Source organism: Solanum lycopersicum, chromosome 9 (assembly GCF_036512215.1).
Source record: "Solanum lycopersicum chromosome 9, SLM_r2.1".
NCBI lineage: Eukaryota > Viridiplantae > Streptophyta > Magnoliopsida > Solanales > Solanaceae > Solanum > Solanum lycopersicum.
Window position 1 is genome coordinate 53,790,511 of NC_090808.1, and position 27,792 is coordinate 53,818,302.

Consider the following 27,792-nt stretch of genomic DNA (forward strand, 5'->3'; position numbering starts at 1 on the left):
TTCCACTTTCTATCACTTTATCTCGCCTAGTTTCTCCTATTCTTTCACCTTGCTGTTTCCCTTCTTTCTTCATTTGTGTAAGTAACTCTTTTCTTTTCTTGTTTGTAATTCTTGAATATTTCTCTTTCTTTTTCAACGAGTTCTTGAGTCACTTTACTTTTGTTCTTTCTCTCTCTTTGTTCTTTCAACCCCTCTTTCCAGAGCATTCCTCAAAACAGCCACCCTCAACTCATGGCTTTGCCATGAGTCAAGGTACACAATACCCAAAGTCGGGTCAGGTCTATAACGAAGGTTGTTTATACATTAGCCACCCTCAACTTATGCTTTTGGCATAAGCTGAGGTGCACATGTCCAAGGAGGGACCAGGGCTAACATATTGTTCCCAGAAAAGATCAGTTGGGGTGAAAAAGAAAGGTCTAATTTTAAGCTCAAATTATTTGGATCAAAGAAGGGTAACTTTCATTTGGTTTCTTTTATTTAGGCTAGAAATGGGCTATATTGAATAAGGGCCTATGATTCTTTCCTAATTGTCTGTTACAGCTTACTTTTAGCAGGACTAACCAGGCAAGTTCTAGCTTAGTACCAATAGTGGACTATTCAACTTTCCTCACACTCACTTGACATCTCATCACTATACCAGATTAGCAGACATCTAGTTTGACTTGAAGGTTTAGGGTAATGCAATGGTGTAACTCTATTTCATGCTTACAGCCACACAATTATCAGTTACTACGCCTAGTCATGCAACATTTTCCAATTTTATCGGGATATCATTTTAGCCATCATGCTTCAGAGTTAAACTATGTACAAAAGATATAATGTGCCGGTTCAACAGAAAAAGTAATCAGTCTTTTGGGGAAAAAGAACATAGGCAAGAAAACCCCAAAAAAGGATAGTGAGTCGGGCTACTCAAACTTCACCCTAACACTCACTTTCCATTTACCCCACCCCCAACAAAAAAGCATGCAATTGTCCCCAATGCATAAAAAAAATCTAAAGATTAGAGGGATAGGTGAAGCAAACCTGTGGCGCATAGCGCCGTGAATCAACAAGCTGGTGGGTCCGGTTTCCCAAAACCCACATCCTCTGCAATCTGGACACCCTCAGTGGTGTCCTCAGCAATCTAGACACCCTCAGTGATGTCCTCAGCAACAACCGCACCATCAGTAGTGCCTCCTGCTGTCTCTACAGTGCAGGAGCTAGACGCCCCAGCCGCTATCTGCGATGCTCTGATTTTGTGTGCCTCCGCCTCAGCAAGTGAGGCTCTCCTCGCGGCCTCCATCTCTCGTCGCTCCTTCTTCCTTGCGTGCGCCTCATCCTCTGATCGACCCCTACGCCTCTTGGCACTCTCTCGAGGGGAAGGTGGGGAATATCTGAAGTAGCAAACAGGGCCGCCAATACAGTGTCCTCAACAGGCTCGAAAGGCTCCGGCACTCTCGCCTCTAGGATTGTGTCAATGTCTGCACGAAGACTGTCGACTGCAGCCTGAAGAGTTGACACATCTACCGGAGGGGCTGGGCGGGCTAACACTCTCAACTCAAATGCATCGAGGCGCTGGTGAACCTCAGCAATCTTCTGCTGCATCTTCCTCTCCATACGCGCTTCCGACTCAGTAATAGACTTCTGCATCCACGGTTGGATATGATGCAGAAGGGTGGCCATTTGTGCCTCCAGTTTTTGGACCCTAGCAAGCGGTGCCGGTAACGGTAGAGAGGCTGTGCGAGAGGAGCTCGGGTCTGGGCTACTACCCGAGATAGACTCGACCGGGGTAGTGTCAGTGGACGTCTGTGTAGCGGTGCGGGCCTGGGCCACCGTATCCGCAAGATCATCAGCAAGTGGTGGCAGCTCTTGACGGGGCCCTCGACGTGAGGCCAACTCATTGGCCTCGTCTCTGATGAGGCCGATGTCAACGGTGCCCTGCAGGGTTTTCAACTGATCTATGTGCCATATGGGCACACCTGCGGTCCTGCAAAGGGCAAAAATCATACACGGGAAGGGGTAGGTAGTTGTGACCTTGAATGTCCTCTCGTGCATGACTGCCTGGAGAAGCCATGCGAAGTCGACCTCGAATCCGTCTATCATCGCCGCTATCAACACTGCTCGATCCCAAGTGACGATGTTATCAGCAACTGTGGGGGAAAGGCAGTGACGGACGAGCAGCCACAAGAACTTCGTGACGAACGTGAGGTTGGCCTTCTTGATGGCCCCCTTCGACTCAGTGACCCAATCTGCACCCTCTCCGTTGACTGATAGATGCAGGGCCATCCACCTCTTGGTGGTCTCTCTTAGTTCCTGCTCGCACAAGAACTGGCCATCCTTCACTATCTGCCAGCGGTAGTCAAACTCGGCAGTGTGGGGAGTCCGCGTAGCATCTGCACTCTCGCCGTATAGGAACCGGCGGATAGCTGGCAAGGAAATGTCGACCTGCACGCCCCGGACTCGAACCTGCTCCAGTGGGGCCTGTTTAGCGGGAGCAGCCCGCTTATTGATCTGTGATCGAATAGTCGCTACGTATGATGCGTAGAACTCTCGGACCACTTCCTCGCTGTATCGTCCCAACGGACGGGCTTTCCACTCTAAGCGATGCCTAGTGAATAGGTTATGGATCTCCGGCATCGATGGGAGACTCCCTGTAAGTACCCGCTGCTCCAAGGTGAGTGTCCGAGTCATTACTCCTTTATCAGTTAGGAATTTGGCGTCGGAGTAAACTTGAAACTGGACTTCGACGCACCATCGGTTTGGCTGGTCAGAGGCTGGGGTGGGGACCTGGGCTGGTGCACCGGATGTAGAGTCTGAACTGTCAGCCTCATCAGACAAGGCCGACGCTGCAGCAGTGGCGGGTGCGGGAACCTCAGTAGAGCCTGAAGCTTCCTCGAACCAGGATACTCCTAAGGAGCCAGACGCTCCTTCCTCATTTGTGGCTGACCCAGAGGGTGTGCCGGTCAGTGTGCGCTCCTCATCAGACTGGGAGGCAGTGACTACGCCGGACGCCACCGTCTTGGGTGTGGCTCTGGGGGCACGTGCAGCACGGGAAGGTGCGAAAGTGCCTGGAGGCACATAATCAGGATCCCGCTCATCATCAGACCCGATGATCAAGCGTGCAGACGGCGCAAAAGACTTGGATCGCCCGCGTGCGTAGGCTCGGTCTTGCTTGGGTGCCATAGTCGATAGTACCTGCAAAGGATCACTATTAGTACGAGTAATGTCAAACAAGACAAACAAGCCCATACAACATAAAACATTTAAAATAGTGTGTTAGTGATAGTGAAACTGTATCACACGACGGGCTAGATGACGGCTCGTCGTGGATACGACGGACCGTCATGAGGTCCGTTGTGTTGTACTTAGTCAATGTATATAGAAATAACCCTGAAGGAGGGGTCTCTGACCATCATGACGGTCAAGCAGGACGGGCCGTCGTTGGTACGATGGTCCGTCGTAGGACACTTAGAAAATGTTGGAAGACCCTTATTTGAGGGGTTTCTGACCATCATGACGGTCAAGCAGGACGGTCTGTCGTTGGTACGACAGTCCGTCGTAGGACACTTAGAAAATGTTGGGAGACCCTTATCAGAGGGGTCTCTGACCATCATAACGGTCGTGCAAGATGGACCGTCGTGGGTATGACGGTCCGTCGTAAGAGTCCGTCGTAGGACACCTAGAAAATTTTGAGAGACCATTAGAAACAGGGCCTCTGACAACTAGAATGGTTGTGCAGGACGGACCGTCGTGAAGACAACGGTCTGTCACGGGCCATCATCGGGGTCTCATTCTGAGTAGCAGTGTTAGAACTGGGGGCTACGCATCCCCGATGAACCCACATGGTCGTGTAGTGTTGTGGACCTATACGTGTCTATCCCAACGACCTAAGAAACTACCAAAGAAAAATTACCTATGCCTAGGGTTATCAACATGGCATATACGAACATTTTGAGCCTAGGTTTAGACATAAGCAGATAAAGGAAACAGTATACGACTAAGAACTAATCTAATACTAACTACAAAACAAAAATGCAAGATAAATAAGTATAAATGTAGAGACACATACCTTAGAAATGGAGAAGAAAACAAACGGAGAATGATTCTGGCAAGGTAGACACATACAACAGCAGCATCGACTAGTGGATGATAAGTATAAGGCTTAGGAGGATTTTGGGAGCAATGATCAGTGAGGGGAAGTTTGGAAGTTTAAAAGAGAGGGGAGATGAGGGGAATAAGGAAGTAATGGGGTGGAATATGGAGGGGGGAGTATAAACGGTCAAATTTTGAAAAGGGTCCAGCCGGGTCGGGTCGGGTAGAATTCATTAATCACCCGATGGTTCCCCGATGATGGTCCATCGCGTTTGTGATGAGCCATCGTAGGTTCCGTCCTGTGTGCCCTAATATTCAAAATGATAGAAATACGTACCTGGTGTGATGGATGCATACGATGGTCCGTTGCGTGCGCAACGGTCCGTCGTTGTATCCGTCAGTGGCTACTGCGGAGTAGTTTTCTGCAGAATTTCCTGGTGATGTGCCTGCAAATTTAAAACCCATTTATAGAAAATATGCTACCATTATTAAAAAATACGATGAGTATTGGGTTGCCTCCCAACAAGCGCCTGATTTAATGTCGCAGCACGACTGGGGCCACTTGATTACTCATACTTCATCAAGATGGTATGCCTCGATCACTTCATTCGCCGATTCAGCATGCCCGAGATAGATTTTTATGCGCTGTCCATTCACCTTGAACCGCACACCCTCCTTAGTTTCCAACTCAACTGCTCCATGAGGGAATAGTTGGGTAACCGTGTAGGGACCAGTCCATTTGGACTTGAGTTTTCCTGGAAACAAGCGCAATCTGGAATTGAATAGATGCACTAAATCCCCGACCATAAACTCTTGTTTTTCAATTTTGTTGTCATGATACTTCTTTATCTTTTCTTTATATAGGGCTGAGCTTTCATAGGCTTTCAAGCGAAATTCATCAAGTTCATTCAACCCATTTAACCGTTGCTCTGTAGCTTCGCTCCAATCCATTTTTAACTTCTTCATAGCCCACATGGCTTTTTGCTCTAACTCAACCGGAAAATGACAAGCTTTCCCATATACAAGTTGGTACGGAGACATACCTATGGGAGTCTTATAAGCTGTCCGGTAGGCCCAAAGAGCATCATCAAGCCTCCTTGACCAATCTGTTCTACTAGCATTCACTGTTTTGGACAATATCTGTTTGATCTCCCGATTCGATACCTTAACTTGTCCACTAGTTTGAGGGTGGTAAGGAGTGGCCACATTATGGCGAACACCGTATTTCTCCAATAACCCCTTGAACAATCTGTTGCAGAAGTGGGAGCCCCCATCACTAATAATAGCCCTTGGAGTGCCAAAACGGGAGAATATATTCTTTTTCAAGAATGCAGTGACACTCTTCCCTTCATTGTTTGCGAGGGATATGGCTTCGACCCATTTAGATACATAATCAACTGCTACAAGAATGTACTTCATCCCATGAGAACTCACGAAAGGGCCCATAAAGTCAATACCACACACATCAAATAACTCAATCACAAGAATGGGGTTTAGAGGGAGCTCTTGCTTTCTTGAAATACCACCATCTCGTTGACATTTGTCACATGCTTTAGCAAACCCATGAGCATCTTGATGAAGAGTTGGCCAATAGTAACCACATTGCAATATCTTGTGAGCGGTTCGGATACCACTGTGATGTCCGCCAACAGGTGAAGAATGGAATGCCTCCAATACACTCAACATTTCACATTCTGGCACACAACGCCGAATAAGCCCGTCAGCACAACTCCTATACAAGTATGGTTCATCCCAAAAGAACTTCTTCACATCGTACATGAACTTTTTCCTTTGATGAAAGGACAAGTCTGATGGAACAATATCACTAGCCAGATAGTTTACAAAATCTGTGAACCATGGAATCAAGTCTTGTGAAGCAGCCAATACATGTTCATCGGAGAAAGTATCATCAATGTCAGTCTTATCCCCTAACTCTATCATAGCTTCATCCTCTAGATGAGACAAATGATCAGCAACTTGATTTTCAGTCCCTTTTCTATCCAGCACTTCAAAGTTAAATTCTTGCAGCAGTAATACCCAATGAATCAGCCTTGGTTTTGCATCCTTTTTCGCCATCAAATATCTCAATGCTGAATGGTCAGTATGCACTATAACTCTAGTACCTAGCAAATAGGAGCGAAATTTCTCAAAAGCAAAGACTACTGCGAGGAGTTCTTGCTCAGTCACTGTGTAGTTCTTCTGGGCTTCATTTAGGGCTTTACTAGCATAGTAAATTGGGTGAAGGATTTTGTTTCTTCTCTGTCCCAATACTACACCAAGAGCCAACCCACTAGCATCGCACATTACCTCAAATGGGCTGTTCCAATCCGGAGAAATAATGATAGCCGCAGACACTAACTTTTCTTTTAGCTCACCAAATGCTTTAAGACAGGATTCATCAAAGCAAAATTTACATTATTTCTCCAGCAATTTGCACAATGGGTGTGCAATCTTTGAAAAGTCTTTGATGAATCTCCGATAAAAACCTGCATGCCCAAGAAAGCTTCTCACACCTTTCACATAGATCGGCGGGGGAAGTCTCTCTATTACCTCAACTTTAGCTCGATCAACCTCTATGCCCTTTTCTGAAATGCGATGACCCAACACAATACCCTCTTTCACCATGAAATGACACTTTTCCCAGTTTAGTTCCAAATTGCAGTCTTCACATCTCTTAAGAACCTCAGATAAATTGGTCAAGCACCGCTCGAATGAATCACCAACCATAGAAAAATCATCCATAAAAACCTCTATAGTATCCTCCACTATGTCAGAAAATATTGACATCATACATCTCTGAAAGGTTGCGGGTGCATTGCACAACCCAAACGGCATTCTTCTGAACACAAAAGTCCCATATGGACAAGTGAAAGTGGTTTTCTCTTGATCTTCTGGTGCAATGGAAATCTGATTATACCCCGAATACCCATCAAGAAAACAATACCACCCTTTTCCGGCAAGTCTATCCAACATCTGATCCATGAAGGGCATAGGAAAATGGTCTTTTTCAGTCCATGAGTTCAATTTACGGTAATCCATACACACCCTCCATTCAGTAACCGGTCTCATTGGAACAAGTTTATTCTTTTCGTTGGGGACCACAGTCATTCCCCCTTTCTTAGGTACACACTGAACCGGGCATACCAAACTACTATCGGCGATTGGATAGATTACTCCAGCATCCAACCACTTGATAATTTCCTTCTTCACAACCTCTTGCATAGGAGGATTCAAGCGTCTCTGGTGCTCAATACTCGGCTTATGATCAGGCATGAGTTGGATTTTATGAGAGCAAATACCAGGAGAGATCCCAATAATGTCCGCAATGGTCCACCCAATAGGTCTTTTAAACCTTTTTAGTACCTTCACCAAACTCTAAACCTGTTGTTCATCCAGGTCTGATGCAATGATTACCGGCAAAGTGTCACCATTTCCTAAGAATTCATTCCTAAGATGAGGTGGGAGAGCTTTTAATTCAACTTTTGGAGCTTCCTCTATAGATGGTTTAGCGGGTGGGGACTCGCGATTCTTCATATCAAGCTCAAATTTCTTCGGTTTAAACCGAACATCACATCGGTCAAGAGCCGCGACTAATGACTCATACTCTTCAATGCAAGCGCTATCAAATTTTATTATCACTGCCGCTAATGCTTCGACACCTAGACGTTCTTCTATTTGTGTCTCAAATGTCTCACCCATGTTGTAGGATATAACAGATGCCGATTGGAGCTCACTACTTTGCCTCATGGACCTACAAATATTAAAGGTCACTTCCTCACTGTTCAACCGAAATTTCATCTGCCCCTTTTCCATGTCTACTAAGGCTCTTCCCGTAGTTAGGAATGGCCTCCCAAGGATAATAGGCACTTCAAAATCAACCTCACAATCAAGAATAACAAAATCGGCCGCAAAGATGAATGACTCCACTTTTACTAGCACATCATGAAGTATCCCTATGGGCCGTTTTACTATTCGATCAGCCATCAGTAGCCGCATCGCAGTGGGCTTTGGGTCACCCAAACCCAACTTCTTGTAAATCGAGAGGGGCATGAGATTTATGCTTGCCCCCAGATCACATAATGCTTTCGCAAAATGTAATAGCCCGATTGTACAAGGAATAGTGAACGCACCCGGATCTTCTTTCTTTTGGACCAGAGATCTTGTAGCAATAGTACTACAATGCTGCATTCTATCATCATCCTCAAAAGTAACCGATCTTTTCTTTGTGACCAAATCTTTCATAAACTTGGCGTAATCGGGCATTTGTTATAAAGCTTCTACCAAAGGGACATTGATAGAAAGTTGCTTCAACATTGTTATAAAACGCCGATATTTGCCATCCTCAGTCTTTTTCACTAATCTTTGAGGAAATGGGGGTGGTGGCCTAGGCAAGGGAGTTACCTTTTTAGGCACTTCAGCATCTTCTGCAATGTTATCCTCTGAATTAGCATCAACATTTACCACTTTATCAGTGTCTTTTGTCACCTTATTCTCATTAGATGACATAGGTGGGTCAATGGTTTGCTTGCCACCGCGAGTAGTAATTGCCATACAATGTCCATCATTTTTCGGATTTTGGACAGTGTTGCTAGGAAGAGTGCCCGGTTGCCGTGTGTTGACAGTTGCAGATAATTGGGCCAATTGTAACTCAAGTTGCTTAATCGTTATTGCATGTGTATCAATTTTTTGGCAAATACCCGCTAAATCATTCCTCAACTCTTTATTATGCTCATCACTAGCATCGAACCTCCTCATCATTTTATGCAACATATCCTCAACTCGCGACATACTACCTCCACCATCCCTAGGAGTAACTTCACGATTTTGAGGAGGAACATAGGGTCCATTCCTGTCGTTTCTATTACCATAGTTACCCCTGTTAAAGTTGTTGTCACAATTGTAGTTTCCATCTCGGACCTAATGACCCTCACGATTGTAGTTACCATAGTTCTAACCTTGGTTACCTTGACCTTGGCGCCAATTCTCCTGATTAGAGCCTTGGGCACTTGGTCGGAAACCCCCCATCTGTTCATTTACTGCATAGGAATCCTTCTCATAATAACACTCATCGATTGAAGGTGGTGGTTTAGCCAAGTAGTTGACTGCATTAATCTTTTCCGCACCCCCAATGACATGTTTTAGTACCAACCCAAGCTCAGTTCTCATCTGAGCCATTTTTTCACGAATATCATCTGTGGCTGGGTTGTGAGTGGACTGCACTGCGAAGGTGTTTCTCCTTGTATCGGACTTCCTAGTACTCCAAGCTTTGTTGTTACGGGAGATTTTCTCTAATTTCTCAGCAATCTCAGCATAAGGGCATTCTCCATAAGATCCACCTGCTATGGTGTCCAACACCGCTTTATTGTTATCAATCTGTCCCCGATAGAAGTATTCCTTCAGTGACTCATCATCAATACGGTGATTTGGGACACTTCTCAAGAATGAGGTGAATCTATCCCAAGAACTACTAACTGACTCTCCTGGTAGTGCCACAGAGTTATTCACCCTGTCTTTGTGGTTTAATTTCTTGGATACCGGATAGTAGCGTGCTAAGAAGACATCCCGTAGTTGGTTCCAAGTGAAGATGGAGTTGTATGGGAGCTCAGTAAACCACATAGCAGCCTCTCCCGTCAGTGAGAGAGGAAACACTCTGAGACCTATTACATCTAGATCCAAATCAGGCCTCCCCACACAACTTTTACACGCTGCCCTTACCTTAGCTATATGGGCATGTGGATCCTCAGAAGGTAGCCCTGAAAACAAACCTCTGGCAGTAAGCATTTGCATCAGACTACTAGTTACCACAAAAGTGTGGCCTGTGGGTAGAGGAGGCAAAACCGGTGGCCCATACGAATCTACTATGTTATCATAGCCTCTGTAGTATGCTTGGGGCCGTGGAGTGGGATTCTGTCCCCTCTGTTGATGTTCACCCGGAGCATCGGGTAACATCTCACCATGAACATCAGTCGGAGCTAGGATGTTCTGGTTTGGATCCTCATCATTGAATCCAAAATTATGATTCATGTTTCGCAGTGTACGCTCTAGCTCGTGATCATAGGGAAACAACAGTTCTCTTCCTCTCCGTGTATTTGGCATACAAGGAGGAAAGTTCTGAAAAGAAATCAAAAATAATAAAACAAAGTAAAATCAAGAAAATATCAACTAAACTATAGTAAGAAGTTCAAGTTAATCTAAAAGCTAAATTCCCCGGCAGCGGCGCCAAAATTTGATACGCTCAAACTTACTTCTCAAATGAGAAGTAAAGCGGTCGCGTCAAGTAAATAACCCAACTAGTGAGGTTGGGATCGTTCCCACGAGGAAAATAGTCTAGACTTAACTTCAACTTGTTATTACTACTGTTCGGTTGATGACTTTCTTAGAAAGTAAAAGCATAAAAAGGGGGGGTTTGTATTTCCTAATAAGTAAAAATAACTAACGAACTTGACAGAGACACTTAACAGCTTTTAATTTTGGGTTTTAATCAATTAATCAAAGTAACTAGGGTTTACGTGTTCCCCACGGGTTCATAACTTGATAATTCTAACCATAACAATTCTTTCCAAGTATCTTGCATGCAAAGTGATAAGATATGTATTTCTAAATCCTTGGTCCGACATCTAGAAAATCTCACTCCGCACCTTGGTCCGGCTGCGTGTGTTGCTTTCCTAACCCTTATCTTTACCTCATATTAAGCATCATATTCGATATTTGACTAAGTTATTACCTCGTACCAATCAATACTAGCCTATTAGATAGTATACACTAAATCTATGTTAATAATTCTTTTCCTATTATCTACCTCCTTGGTCCGGCAAGTAGCATTAAGGCGAGTTCTAACGTTGATCATCCGTTAAAAAGACTTCTAAGCGAAAGAATTATTAATACATGCAAGACACTATTCTAGAATTGTTATTTTAGCTAGGGTTTATCTCATTATTTTCCTATGGTTCCCACAACCCTAGTTATGGAGTTTAGTTCCTCATAACCATAAACACAATATTCAAATATGTTAAACAAGAATTCATGTACTTACTTCAATTGAGAAAGAATAAAGTCCGAAAATTTGCTTGATTAATCACCAAAAATTACTTGTAAGAATCTCCAAAAATCAAACACTAAAACACAAAGTCTAATAATATGATGTTTAATCTCACAGAGTCTAACCTCAAAAACAAGGTTTTTCGAACTATTTATAAAAAATAAAAACCTAATTAAACAAGGATTCTAATTACTGGAAATCTGCCAAAACGCGGCTGGGTCGACGGACCACGCGACGGACCGTCGTGGTTATGACGGACCATCGTGAACTCCGTCGTCCCATACTTGGTGCAATTCCTCTGCTGCTTTCTTCATTCCCCTCGACGGCAAGTGTGACAGACCGTCACAGGCACAACGGTCCGTCGAGGGTCTCGTTTCAAAATACTTCAACTCTTGGAATCTTGGTATAAGGATCACTTCTCTGATCTTCACGATGAACCTGCAGGACGGACCGTCATAGACATGACGGACCGTCACAAGCTTCATAATCCCACACTTGGTCAAACTTCCCCATCTTCCTTCAGCAGCTTCTCTACGCTGCCACCTACGGACCGTCACAGGCACGACGGACCGTCATAAGCTCCGTAGGTGGTCTCTTCTGCATTTTTCGCTCAAAATCTTCGCATTCAGCTTTGGATAGATTTCCTGCAAAACAAAGAGAAACTTATATCAAAATTAACATAAAAAAGGCTTTCGGACACACTAAACTTAAGGAAAAAGTATTAATTATACCGTGAAACCACGGTATATCAGTTATAAGAATGAACATTGGAATGGATGACTTCTACATCATCCATTAGCATTGGTTATCCATCAATGTATTTCATTCTTAATTCCTCCATTACTCTTTTTAACCTATGTAACCTATGTAACTCCGATTGTAACCTATGTAACTCCCATTGTAACTTATGTAACCGATGTAACTCCCATTGTAACCTATGTAACTCCTAAGGCCATTATCTTCACTATTTACTACCTCCATTATCTTCCTATTCATTGCTAGGAAGACTTCTTGTAGTATAAATAGTGGTACTCTTCATTTGGTTTTAGAAACACACAATTCATAAGAGAAAACAAAGTTAGTCTAAAAGAGAGTTCTTATTAGTTGAAGGGGGGTGTTCTTTTTTGTGAAGCTTTGGACTCAACTTTTGTCCAGAGTTGTTGAGTTATACTTTGTGAAGGCTGTTGTATCCTGGAGGGGACAAGTCAAAGAGGACTACTGCTGGACCGGTGAAAACATTTGCTGCAGTGGGCTTGAATCTCCTTAAAGAGAGCGAGATATTCGCGCCTCAGCCTGAAGAGATTACTTTCTTCATTTTATTTTCAATTGTAATCTTGCAATTTTATTATCTTGTAAGTTTTTTCACTAACAAGTTTAAGGAGTTTCAAAAGATGAAAGGGTAAAGTACTTTTCAAAAAACCGTGGATGTCAAGTTGGGAGATCTTAACAAGCCATTTCGGTTCAATGGTAACCATTTCAAAAGATGGAAGGGTAAAGTACTTTTCTACTTAAGTCTTCTCAATGTTTCTTACGTTTTAACCGAAAAAAATCCAAACAAAGAAGACATCACCACTATAAATGATGATGAAACTATTTCTCATCTAGAGAAAGTGGAAAAGTACGATGGTGATTCCTATAAGTGTCGGTATTATCTTCTTAATTGTCTATCTGATAATTTTTATGATTATTATGATAAAACTTACTCTAGTGCAAAGAAAATTTGGAAGGCATTGCAGAGTAAGTATGATACCGAAGAGGCTGGAGTGAAAAATATGCAGCTAGTAGATTTTTTCGTTTCGAAATGGTGGACAACAAATTAGTGGTAGATCATGCTCAAGAATTCATCATGATTGTTGGAGAGCTTAGGTCCTAAGAGGTTAAAATTGGAGATAACCTTATTGTTTGTGGCATAGTGGATAAACTTCCACCTTCTTGGAAGGAATTTCAAAAAACTATGCGCCACAAACAAAAGGAAACCTCTCTTGAAACCTTGATAATGAAAATCCGCATGGAAGAAGAAGCAAGGGGCCAAGATGCACTTTTACAAACAGAAGAGAACAACATCACATCGAAGGTAAATTTAATTACTTCGAATAATGCTACTCCTGAAACTCACAAAAATACTTCTTTAAAGCCTAAGAAGAAAAAATTTAAGAAAAATAATGGTAGACCTCCCAAGAAAAATAATGGTGAAAATCACCAAGCACAAAATGAACAAGTTCAAGAAAAGGGACCATGCTTTGTTTGTGGCAAGAGTGGGCATATTGCTCGATTTTGCAGATTACGGAAACGTGGTCCTAACCCTCAGGCAAATGTTACCGAAGAACCTTTTGTGGCGGTGATTACCGACATAAACATGGTTGAGAATGTTGATGGATGGTGGGCTGATTCTGGTGCAAACCGTCATGTCTGTTATGACAAAGATTGGTTTAAAAAATATACTCATTTTGAGGAGCCCAAAACTATCATGCTTGGTGATGCTCACACTACTCAAGTTCTTGGAAAGGGAGATGTTGAATTGTGTTTTACTTCTGGAAGGATATTAACATTGAAAGGTGTACTTTATACTCCTTCTATGAGAAAAAATTTGATGTCTAATTTTTCTTCTTAATAAAGCAGGCTTCAAACAGATTATAGAATCTGATCAATATGTAATAGTGAAGAAAGGTATTTTTGTGGGGAAGGGGTATGCATGTGATGGGATGTTTAAGTTGAATGCTGAAATGAATAAAACTTCTACTTCTGTTTATATGCTTTCTTCTACTAATTTTTGGCATGCTCGTTTGTGTCATATTAATGATCGTTATGTTGGAATCATGAGTAGTTTAGGATTAATTCCAATGGTTTAAAAGAATTTTGAAAAGTGTGAGGCTTGTAGTAAAGTCAAGATCACTAAAAGGCCTTATTTTCAAGTTGAAAGAAAAACTGATTTGTTAGAATTAGTTCATACTGATATTTGTGAACTTGGTGGAATTCTAACTCGTGGAGGTAATAGATAGTTTATCACTTTCATTGATGATTTTTCTAAGTTTACATATGTTTACTTGATGAAAAATAAAAGTGATGCTTTTGAAAATTTCAAAACTTATCTCAATGAGGTTGAAAATCAGTTTGGAAGAAAAATAAAAAGAATTAGAAGTGATAGAGGCCATGAATATGAATCAAATGAGTTTAATTCTTTTGTTAGATCATTGAGAATAATTCATGAAACTACTCCTCCTTACTCTCCTTCGTCTAATGGAGTAGCAGAAAGGAAAAATAGAACTTTGGTTGAATTGACTAATGCCATGCTTATTGAGTCACATGCACCTTTAAATTTTTGGGGTGAAGCTATCTTAACTGCTTGTTATGTGTTGAATCGTGTGCCTCATAAAAAGTCTAAATTGACACCTTTTGAATTGTGGAAAGGTTACAAGCCATGTTTGGGATATCTAAGAGTTTGGGGTTGTCTAGCCTTTGTGAGGCTAATGGATCCCAAGATTACAAAGTTGGGTAAGAAAGTTACTACTTGTGCTTTTCTTGGTTATGCTTCAAATAGTACAGCCTATAGATTTTTTAATCTTGAAGATAATATTGTAATAGAATCTGGTGATGCTATTTTTCATGAAAATAAATTTCCTTTTGATACTAAAAATAGTGGGGGTCAAAGGATTGAACCAAATATTTTGTCACTACCTAGTTCTTCTACTTCAACTTTGAAAAATAAAGAAGTTGTTGATTTTGAGTTACGAAGAAGTAAAAGAGCTAGAGTAGAAAAAGATTTTGGTCCTGATTTTTATGTGTTTAATGTTGAAAATGACCCTCTAACTTTGAAAGAAGCATTATCTTCACATGATTCTATTTTTTGGAAAGAGGCTGTAAATGATGAAATGGAATCTCTAATTTCTAATAAAACTTGGAAGTTAGTTGATTTACCACCAGGTTGTAAAACAATTGGTTGGAAATGGGTGTTAAGGAAAAAGTTGAAACCGGATGGTTCTATTGATAAATACAAGGCTAGGCTAGTTGCAAAAGGTTTTAAACAACTACAAGGCCTAGAATTTTTTGATACTTTTTCTCCGGTAACAAGAATTACATCCATTAGACTTTTAGTTGCTATGGCTGCAATTTTTAATTTGCAAATTCATCAAATGGATGTAAAAACTGCTTTTCTAAATGGAGACCTAAATGAAGAAATTTATATGGACCAACCCGAGTGTTTTGTTGAAGCAGGGGCCAAGAAAGCAAAGTATGTAAACTTACTAAATCCCTATATGGCTTGAAACAGGCACCAAAACAATGGCATGAAAAGTTTGATTCCTGCATGATTAAAAATGGTTTTAAAACAAACGATGTGATAAGTGCATATATCATAAGTCTTGGAATAATTCACATGTGATCATTTGCCTATATGTTGATGATTTGTTGATCTTTGGCTCTAACGTGAATGTTATTGGTTAAGCTAAAAATGTTCTTAGAAGCCATTTTGATATGAAAGATCTTGGTGAGGCAAATTTTATTCTTGGAATAAAAATAACAAGAACATATGAGGGGATTTTCCTTGACCAGTCACATTATATTGAGAAAATATTGAAAAAATATAACTTTCATGATTGCAAGCATGTTGCTACTCCTTTTGATTCAAGTGTTCACTTATTTCCTGTTGAAAGTGAAAATGATGTAATAAATCAAAAGGAATATGCTAGTATAATCGGAAGTTTGAGATATGTGACTGATTGCACTAGGCCTGATATTGCATATGCAGTAGGAGTACTTGGCAGGTTTACAAGCAAGCCAGGTAATGAACATTGGCATGCTATAACAAGAGTTATGAGATATTTAATTGGAACGAAAAATTGTGGTTTGTTCTATAAAAAATATCCTGCTGTACTTGAAGGCTTTTGTGATGCGGATTGGAACACTTTGTCAGGTGATTCCTGTTCTACAACTGGTTATGTCTTTACTTTAGGTGATGGTGCTGTTTGTTGGAGATCAAAAAAGCAAACTATAATTGCTAACTCAACCATGGAGGCTGAACTAATTGCTTTAGCTTCAGCTAGTGAAGAAGCGAATTGGTTAAGAGATTTATTGTTTCAAATTCCTTATTTTGAAAAACCAATTCCTCCTATTTTAATTCATTGTGATAGCACCGCTGCAATTGGTAGAGTTCAAAACCGTTATTACAACGGTAAATCCAGACCTATAAGGAGGAAACACAATAATGTAAGATCGTATTTGACAAATGGTACCATTAATGTTGATTATGTCAAATCTTGTGATAATCTTGCAGATCGTCTTACAAAGGCCTTAACTAGAGAAAAGGTTTGGAGCACATTGAGGGGGATGAGATTGAAGCCTACAAATTCTTGAGTTATATATGTGGAAACCCAACCTGGGGACTAGAGATCCTATAACCAGGTTCAAAGGGAAAAACTAATCATATGATGACTTGTTGTGAAAAATGCACTATTTTTTTCCCTTCCCTATGATATGAGTGCATTATTTCCTGTAGTTTGTGAAGGTTGAGTTGATAAAACTCTTAATGAATATCTGTAGTCCGTATGGGTGGAGTGTTAATCTAACAGGATCACTCTCGACAGATTTCCCCTATGTGATGTATGGAAGTAGGTCGCTTCCTATGAGAATGGGGCTTATTCTCAAATGCACTCATGAAACCGGGATAGCACATGGCCATAACGTGCTGGCTGTTAAAGCTCATGTCAACACCTTGATTATTATGTGTGAGCAGTGATATTTTATTTCCCTTAAGCAGTCATAGTTCAAGTCTGAGACCACTACGACTCTGGAGTAAAAGTTATTGTTTCACTAAGTGGAGGTTCAATGCAGAGCACACCTTCATTATGCATAGTAGTCTTCCTTCAACTGATATACTCTCTTATCTAGATATTAAAATGAGTGGGGGATTGTTAGGTTATTAGCATTTTAATATTAATATATAACATATTAAATTGCTTTATTTTGGAGTTATAAGAATGAACATTGGAATGAATGACTTCTACATCATCCATTAGCATTGATTATCCATCAATGTATTTCATTCTTAATTCCTCCATGGTAGTCTTCATTTGGTTTTAGAAACACACAATTCATAAGAGAAAACAAAGTTAGTCTAAAAGAGAGTTCTTATTAGTTGAAGGGGGGGTGTTCTTTTTTGTGGAGCTTTGGACTCAACTTTTGTCCAGAGTTGTTGAGTTATACTTTGTGAAGGCTGTTGTATCCTGGAGGGGACAAGTCAAAGAGGACTACTGCTGGACCGGTGAAAACATTTGCTGCAGTGGGCTTGAATCTCCTTAAAGAGAGCGAGATATCTGCGCCCAGCCTGAAGAGATTACTTTCTTCATTTTATTTTCAATTGTAATCTTGCAATTTTATTATCTTGTGAGTTTTTTCACTAACAGCTAACAAAGTACAAAAGACTGTTAATTCATATTTTTAACAAAGTACAAAAAATATTAAAGTAAATAAAATAATTTATCGCTAAAAAAATTATACTTTTATCATAAATAATTAATTTTTTAATAAAAAATTTAACACATAATTTATTCTTGAATAAAAATTAAAACCCCGAAATTTGGGGGCCTAAGACAAAGGCCTTATTTTTAAAAGCGTAGAGTCGGCCCTAGATATGCCTAAATTGCGTGTTCAATTTCATATTCTTATATTCAGTCCTCAATATTATCAAATTATATATTAGAAAAAAAACTATTGAATTTGACGTTATGATTTGCATTTTTATGTACATATAAATAGTAGAAATAGGAGAAAAACAAAAATAAAAACGATACATAATAACAAAACAATTGAATAAATATTTTTTTAAAAATGCGACCTCTTTTTTCTAATGGAAGAAAGATCATGTTAGCATGAGTCCTATAAGGCACATTTTAAGTTTTAATGTAAGCCTTGTGCATGTTTGGATTAACTATTAGCTTATGACTTATAAGACAAAAGTCATAAGTTAGGATTTCTAACTTGTGACTTTTGACTCTTTTTGTTATTTTGGCTTCAAAATAAGTGTTTATAACTTTACCCAAATATCTTAAATTTATTTAAAAGTTATTTTGACTTAAAAACACCTAAAATAAGCTAATCTAAACGGGCAAAGGCTCATTCTGACGTGAGTCTTACAACAAACAATTCAACATCTTCTGCTCCTCTATACAAATGTGGTCCTTTTGGTTTCATACTCAATTTTTGTTGTCATTTTGGAAATTTTGCTTAATTTGTTTTGCCCTTTGTGTTCCTGGTTCGATATATAATAGTCTTTCGTTTATATATACTTATTATTTATTTCTAAAATATATTTTTATTTTTACTTATCATTTTTGACAAATCAACGAAGGACAATTATATCTTTACATGTTTTACCTTCAACATTAAATACTTATTTTAAAAATAATTTTTCAAGGAATAACACTAACATTATTTAATAGGAATAGTTTGGTAAAATAATTATCAATAATTGTTTTCTTAATGCATATATCACGTCAAATCGTACAAGTAAAGATGAGCGAATGAAGTATAAAATCTGATTTGATATTAAATTGATTTGAAGTTAAAATTTTATTTGAACATGTAATTTAAATTTTCAAAGTTACATTTTTCACATAAACACAAAATTCTATAAGTTGTGAAAATTTAATAAAATTTCTTCAATTTTTATATAATTTTATTAATGAGTGCATTATAATTCATAAACAAGATATTAAAATATCATAAGACGTTACATGAATTAATTGCATATCTACAAGAATAAATAGCATATTCTCATGTTCAATTCACAAATGAATGTTCACAATTGTAAACTTTCAAATATAAATAACTTAAAATAAATATAATCAACCATTTTACTAATAACTATTGACTTTTTGGTATAGGATTTTGCTTGATTTTCTTACCATAATTTAAGATTTATTTTTTCTTAAAGAAAAGATAAAATATTACCATAAATTTTTTACTTTTCTTGGAAGAAAAATATAATATTATTTTATATTTGGTTTATTCTTGTTTTCTTTTAGAAAAATATTTTTGAGTATAAAAAAGTTTTAGAATAGCTATTTCTTTTCTAGTAGGAAAGGTTTTTGTACTCTATAAATATAGACCTGTTTCTTCAAACACAATAGAACAATAGAATCCACAATGTAGTCGTTTAGGGGCTTTTGTTTATGAGGAGATTTTATTCTCTACAGTTTTAATGTTTATTTATTATATTAGTTTTGGTATAATAGTATTTTGTTTTTTAGTATTAGTTTTTGTCATCTAATTTATTAACAATATGATTTGCTATTATAAGCTTCCGCATGACGTCATAATTACCCCCTTCATATCCCCAACAAGTACTACTAGAGCACATGATTCAATGATCCTATGACCCAACAAGTTGTATCAGAGCACATGGTTCAAAGATCTAATGTTTAAAGTAGGCTGAAGACACATTCAAGTGGTTTCAAATCAATTTGCAATAAATTTGATGATAATGAAGATTTTTGTCAAGCTACATGTGGAGAAGAAGTTTCAATTATATTTTCTACATTCTTGTCGCCGCAATTTCTAAGGATAAAAATAAAATATTTTAAAACCATTTTTAACTCATATATTTTAAACTTTATTTTTAAGCATGGTAAGCAGCAATGATGAAGACTATGTGATGAACAAAGATTATCATGCAATTGAAAAAGAAGAATCAAGTTTGTCAGAAAGTTCAGCCAAAATGGGAGATTTGTTAGGGTTTTGTCCTAATTTTCTTACCATAATTAAGATTTATTTTTTCCATAAAGTAAAGCCAAAACATTACCATAAATGTTTTTAATTTCTTGAAAGGAAAATATAATATTATTTTATATTTGGTTTATTTTTTTCTTTTAGAAAAAAAGTTTTGGAGTAAAAAAATGTTTTAGAGTAGCTATTTCTTTTTTAGTAGGAAATGTTTTAGTATTCTATAAATAATGGCTTGTTTTTCCAATACAATATAACAATAGAATCCTCAATATAGTAGTTTAGAGACTTATTTATGGGGAGATTTTAATCTTTCCACAGTTTTAATTGTTTTTCTTTATATTAGTTTTGATATAATAGTATTTTGATCTTTAGTATTAGTTTTTTTCATCTAATTTATCAACCATATGATTTTCAATCAGTAAGCTTCTGCATGACGCCGTATCACCTCCTTCATATCTCCAACAATTCTTTCACACGGTAAGAACAATCTATTCACATTAAATATAAAAATCTTTTTTCGCTAAATTTCAAATGATAACTCTTTTTACAAAATATAAACTAAATTTTAAAAAATTAAAATCATACTTTTGGAAAAAGCTGAGATAAGAATGTAGACACATAAATTGTATTGGATCAGATTCATAAAAAATTTGAATTAAATCCATGTTCATTTGGGCTGAATAATTATTTTGGGCTTTCTAAATAAATAAGTTCATCTTATTAAATTCAAACCCAAGGTTCATTTCACCTTGAAGCCCAAATCCATGCCACGTGTCACAGTGACTAGGCATCCAAAACCAACAAGGTGACGCCACGTGTCCAAATGAGGTGGTAGTCCCAGTCAAATGCAAGAACGAATCAAAATGTGCCAAGTGTCAAAATGACATTCTTTGGCCAATCACAAGCAACCTTGTTCACTCCCTACAACTATAAATAGGGGATGAACATGACATTCAAAGGGATCCAGAAAACTCTTCAACAAGCATTCAACAAATTGGAGAAAGCTACAACATCAACATCAATAGTTCTTCGAAGGAGTGATCAACAGAGTTCTTTCTGGAGATCAACTTATAATGACGAAGCGCTTTTCGATGTCCCAGAGATCGACAACATCTCAAGGAGGTCTACATCATCTAAAAATCACAAAATACGCTACTAAAGTCCCTCGAATCAAGAGAACGGAATTGTACTCACAATGATTCATTAATAAAAATCAATTTTTTTCTTTTATTTATTTTGTTTGCAGTTAATTTTCTACACATACGAAAAATTTGTTGCGAACAAATTTGGCACACCCAGTAGGACCTATTCTGTTCTTTATCTCTTTCTCTTCCAAATCAAAAACTACAAAGGCTACTATTGCAGTGGCGTTCAGAAAGAGTTATGATTTTTCTATCAAGGAGTCTACTAATGTTGTGTCTGCTGGTCTCAGTCATGTTGGCCCTATTTCTCAGCGTAAGTTCAAAAACAGTAAGTTGGATGGATCTGAATACTTCACTTCTTTGGAGGCGCTAAAAAGCAACAACTCTCATACGATGGTCGTAAGTGCAACACCTAGGGGAAATCTCGCATCTGTATTCTTCGGAAAATCTTCTCAAATTGGATCCAACTTTGATGATTCGGAAGATTCAATAGATTCTCCAACTTCAATGAATGTCAATGCTTTTATGGCGGACTCAACTGACATAGACGAGAAGTTCGCGATGATGGAGCAAACCATTGAGGCCTTAAAGAAGTTCATTGATGATAAAAATCTTCATATTGCTCAACTTATGAACAAGTTGGAGGCCTTTACACCTGGAGAGTCAAGTCACGTTCCCACTTATCCATCTGGTTTTGATCAACGAAACAAGGACGTTGAGGAATCTCTAGCAAAGTCCAAATTTCAAAAAGAGAATCAATCTGCTTCAGTTGCTGCACTATCTGTCCAACAGTGGCAAGATATGATAACGAACACTATCAGGGCTCAATATGGGAGAACACCACAAAGTTCCTTGTATTACTCTAAGCCATATACTAGACGAATTGATTGTCTATCCATGCCGACATACTATCAACCACCAAAGCTACAACAGTTTGATGGCTAGGGGAACCCAAGGCAACACATCACCTATTTTGTTGAAACATGTAGCAATGCGGGAACACAAGGCGACCTTCTGGTAAAACAATTTGTTTGTTCGTTGAAAGGGAATGCTTTCGACTGGTAGATCGACCTGGAACACGAGTCTATTGATAGTTGGGAGCAACTCGAGAAGGAATTCCTCAATCGTTGCTACAGTACTCGCCGAACTGTAAGCATGATAGAGTTGACTGGCACTAAGCAAAGAAAGGATGAGCCAGTGGTGGATTACATCAATCAACGGAGATCATTGAGTTTGGACTGCAAATATCGTCTTTCTGAAATATCTGTTGTAGAAATGTGCATTTAGGGTATGCATTGGGGACTTCTATACATACTACAAGGAATCAAGCCGCGAACTTTTGAGGAACTTGCTACACGAGCACATGACATGGAGCTGATCATCGCAATTCATTGGAAGGCATCTCATTTTGCTGATGTGACGAATGAAAAGAAGGAGTTCAAAAAAGGTATGACCTCAAAGATCCATAGTAAGGAATCTATGGCGGTGAAAGAAACTTCTGTGAAGGTCACCACCAAGAATAAACTAAAAGAGGAGGAAGCCCCAACTCAATATCCAAGAAAGGAGAGGCGACGTCCAACCTTGAAGTAGCTAGAAGCAAAGGTTTACCCATTCCAGATGCAGATGTACCTATGATCCTTGAGGAATTGCTAGCTAAAAAAGTTATTGATCTTCCTGAATCAAAGAGGCCCGAAGAGATGAATAAGGTTGGTGATCCTAGATATTGCAAGTTCCATCGCGTCCTTGGACACCTGACAAGGAAATGCTTTATCTTGAAGGAGAAAATCATGATTTTAGTAATTGAAGGAAAAATAATCATTCACCAAGATGAAACGGCATAGGCAAATCATGCTAGTGTAGCACCAAATCAAAACAACTGCTCAAGGTTGTCGTCTATTCCAAACACCACCTTCTTGCGATTCGGAAGTTTAGCGCCTATTGAAGTTGATATTACAAGGAGGACTCCTGAGGGTTCGATAGAGATACAAAACCACAATGAAAGTTAAGTTGATGGTTGGACTTTTGTTACTCGTTATAAGCGGAGAAATCAAGAAGTTCTTTGGATACGACATCCTAATACAAGAGCAACAAAGAGTGATGTGAATCAACTGCAACAATCAAAAAGCATTAGAGCTTGTACTAGCCTGAAGATCAATGGTTCTTCATCGCACAAAGTTCGAAGGCCCATTGCATTGGATGAGTTATTTCCTAAAAAATTCTTTTGCTGTAGTCAAACTGGTGCAACACATGTTATTTCCAGCACCGACGAAACAAAGGGAAGCGAAGGTGAGCATAATCCAACAATAACACAAGAACATCAAACAAATGAAAAAGTTGCCCCATGTTGTGCATATCCTTTACAGATGATGACTTTTTATTAGGGTCTAAGCTATATAATCGACCCTTATTTTTTGTAGGGTCTATTCTTGAATATCATATATGCAAAAACATGAAGAAGCTGACTCAATTGATTTCGACGATAGTAAAGTTCAATGGGCTGCTATCAAGATGTCTAAGAAAAGAATGGATGAGGTTTCCATCAAGCTTTCACCATCTAAAGGAAATATACATACTAATATGAATGATGAGCAACAAATTTTTTGATATATTCCACGTGAACGTCGAAAAAAGGAGAATCAGTGCTAGAGGAATGCACTCAACAAGTCCAGCCACCGAGGAAGGAACTTAGTCACGTAACCTTCCAAGATTTGAAGGATAAAATGACTGTCCCAGTCGCATAAATCCCATGTATCGCTTTGGAGCCCTCAAAAGGCAATATCCAAGTTGGTAAGATAAAAGGAAACTTTGATCAAAAGGTCTTCACATTGTTTGAAAAATAAGGCTATGATTTCTCAAATCCAACGAAGTTAGGAGAACTCAGGGATGAAGTCACTGGTGAAAAGATATACGGGCTTACAAAGTATCAAATGCAGTTAAGAAAGCAGGGATATCATGTCGCAACTCCTAAGTTTGGATTAGGATTCAGCTTGCCAGAGCCTCTTTGAATTTCGTCTAAGAAGGAGAAAGAAATCACTTCATCCCACTACACATCTACAGACAAGACAGAGGAAACTAAGGAGAGTAAAATACCATGATGGACTTCACGCATTGGAAGATTAGAACCTTGTATCTCTGCATTTGAAATATTAGGATGCAAGGGTGAAAGAGGATGCTCCAAAAAAGTAGATGAATATGCCACCACCTCAAATGCCTCTGTATTTCATCGCTTGGGAACCAAAATAAAGTCATTAGCCAAAAGGAGGTTGCTAGAGCATGAAAATTAAGATTCTTGTGATGTAATTGACGACAAGGAGATTCATAGTGTGTGCCCATCACGTATGAAGAGAAATGTTGTATTGTCAATCACCACTGATGGTTCTTTAAAAGTGAAAAGAAGCACAATTGTTTTCACCAACAAATTTCATGAAGAAACTAAGAAGGAGGAAGATAAAGCCATCACAATCTTCATGAGAAGTGACTTGGAAGATTCAAACTTGACATAATCATCTTATCACATATCGGTGGAAGAAGGTCCAGACGTTGATGATACAAATGTTTATGTCCAAGAGGCTCCCCCTCAATTGGAGGATGGCGTACAATCAACCGTAGACGACCTCAAGGAACTAAATCTAGGCACTCCAAAAGATCCACGTCCAATCTTTGTAAGTGCACTTCTTCCACCAAAAGAAGAGAGGAAATACTTCAAGTTATTGGTTGAGTTCAAGGATATTTTTTATTGATCGTACAAATAAATTATGGGCCTTAGTCCCATGATAACTATTCATCATTTTGGGATAAAAAAGGGAACACGTCCTATAAAGCAGTCACAACAAGTGTTTCGTCTGGAGTTGGTCACACAGATTGAAGTTTAGGTCAACAAACTCATCGAAGCTGGATTTATTCGAGAAGTGAAATACCCTTTGTGGATCTCAAATATTGTACCTGTTAAGAAAAAGAATTGTCAAATATGCGTCAGCATTGATTTTCGAGATTTGAACAAGGCATGTCCAAAAGATGACTTCCCTATGCCAATCATTGAGCTCATGGTTGATGCTACAACTGGTTATAAATCTATGTAGTTCATGGATGGGTCTTCTAGATACAATCAAATTAGAATGTCTCCAAAATATGAAGAATACACTGCATTTCGAACTCCAAAAGGGATTTATTGTTACAAAGTGATTCCCTTTGGTCTAAAGAATGGTGGGGCTACCTACCAACGTGCAACACAAAACATATTAGATGACATACTTCATAAGAGGGTGGAATGTTAGGTCGATGACTTAGTGGTAAAGACGAAGCAAAGGGAACACCATCTTGAAGACATTCGAATTGTTTTTGAAATGTTAAGAAAGTTTGACTTGAAGATGAACCCAATCAAATGCGCATTTGGGGTCACCTCAGCGAATTTTCTTGGCTTCATTGTGCATCACCGCGGAATTGAAGTTGATCCTGCAAAGATTGATGCCATTCAAAAAATGCCTGAGCGAAAGAACTTGAAAGACCTCCGCAGTCTGCAAGGAAATTTGGCATTCATCCGAAGGTTTATTTCTAACCTGGATGGAAGATGTCATCCCTTCAACCATTTGATGAAGAAAGATGCTCCTTTCCACTTGGACCAATCATGTCAGAACGCCTTTGAAAGCATCAAAAGATTCTTGATGAATGCACCTATTTTAGGGGCACCGACTCCTGGAAAGGCGTTGATATTATACATTGCATCGCAAGAGAGATCACTTGGGGCACTTCTTGCCCAAGAGAATGAAGATAAGAAGGAACAAGCATTGTACTATATGAGTCAATCTTTGATGGGGGCTGAGTTGAATTATACACCTATCGAGAATATGTGCTTGTCATTACTCTATGCAATAAACAAATTGAGGCATTATTTTGAAGCATACAGTATCAAGTTAATTTCTCGAGCTGATCCTGTGAAGTTTGTAATGACTCAGCTAGTTCTCTCGGGATGTCTAGCAAGATGGTCTATATTGTTCAATCAATATGAGGTCATATACGCACCTCAAAAAGTTTTGAAGGGGAAAGCACTTGCTAATTTCCTTGCTGATCACCCTCTTCTGGGAAAATGGGAAACTTTAGATGAATTCCCTAATGAAGATGCATTTTTTACTGAAGAGTTGTCGGCATAGACAATGTTCTTTGATGGATTTGCATGCCGAGTTGGAGCAGGGGCAGGAGTGGTATTGATATATCAAGAATGACTAATCTTACCATTTTCATTTGTTCTGGATGAAACTTGTTCGAATAATGCTGCAGAATACGAAGCTTTGATAGTGGGCCTTGAAATGGAATCTGATATGAAAATTCCTCAATTGGATGTCTATGTGACTCTCAGTTAATCATCAATCAACTCTCAGGAGCTACGAGGTAAAGAAGGAAGATCTTTTGTCATATCACCAATATGCTATTTTCTCACTTGAAGGTGTGATCAAGTGTTCTTAAATCATGTAGCAAGAGAAGAAAATTGCATGGAAGATGCTTTGGCTAACTTGGCTACAACAATGACACTTGGAGAAAATGAGACAACAAAAGTGTGTATATGTCATCGATGGGTTATTCCTGGTTGTCTTGATATTCAAGTAAATAAAAACCATCATACATCTGTTCGAGTATTTGAAGAAGAAGATTGGAGAAAACCACTAATTGAGTATCTTGAACATGGAAGGTTACTTGAGGATCCACGAGTAAGAGCACACATTAAGAGAAGAGCACCAGGATTCATTTTTCACAATGGAATGTTATTTCGTCGTTCTTATGAGGGAATATTCTTGCGGTGTCTTGACAAAGAAGATGCTCCACAAACAATGGAGGAGGCACATTCTGGAATATGTGGAGCACACCAATCAGGGCCTAAACTTCATTTTTGCATCAGAGGATGGTCTACTATTGGCCAATAATGGTGATGGACTTCTTAAAACATGCAAAAAGGTGTCAAGCGTGTCAATTCCACGCTAATTACATCCATCAATCTCCAGAGGCTGTACATGCGACTGTAGCCTCATGGCCTTACGATGCATGGGGACTTGATGATTTTGGACCTCTTCTAAAGTCGTCAAAAAGACAAATGTATATGTTGGCTGTCACTGACTATTTCTCTAAATGGGCTGAAGTTGTACCATTAAAAGTGGTAAAGAAGCAAAATGTTGCTGATTTTATGAAATCAAACGTAATTTTTAGATATGGTATACCAAGATGTATAGTCACTGATAATGGAACACCATTCAACAATAAACTCATGAGTAGTTTGTGCGACAAGTTCAGTTTTAAGCAATGTAAATCATCAATGTGCAATGCACCTGCCAATGGTCTTGCTGAAGCTTTTAACAAGACACTTGGTAACCAATTGAAGAAAGTTGTTACAAAGAATAAAATAGACTGGCATGAGAGAGTTGGTGAAGCTTTGTGGGCATATCGTACAAAATTTAGAACAGCTACGCAAGCGACTCCATTTTCCTTGGTGTATGGCGTAGAAGCTGTACTTCCATTAGAGAAGCATATTCCATAATTGCGAATAGCAGTCTAAGAGGGACTTATGATACGCTCAAACTTACTTCTCAAATAAGAAGTAAAGCGGTCGTATCAGGAAAAGAACTCAACTAATGAGGTTGGGATCGTTCCCACGAGGAAAATGTTCAGCCTTAACATGAATATATTATTATTACTATTTAGTCAATTATTTCCTTGGAAATCAAAGACAATAAAAAGGGGTTTTTTTACTTCAAAATGAATGAAAATAACTAGCTATATTGAAGGAGACAACTAACAGCTTCAAATATTGGAGTTTAATCAATTAATCGAAGTAAC

General features: G+C 38.8%; 1 pseudogene; it reads right to left on the reverse strand.

The window, feature by feature from the left end:
* Nucleotides 1–1,906: 1,906 nt before the first annotated feature.
* LOC138338580 (uncharacterized) lies at nt 1,907–8,577 on the reverse strand (annotated as a pseudogene).
* Between the last annotated feature and the right edge of the window lie 19,215 nt (nt 8,578–27,792).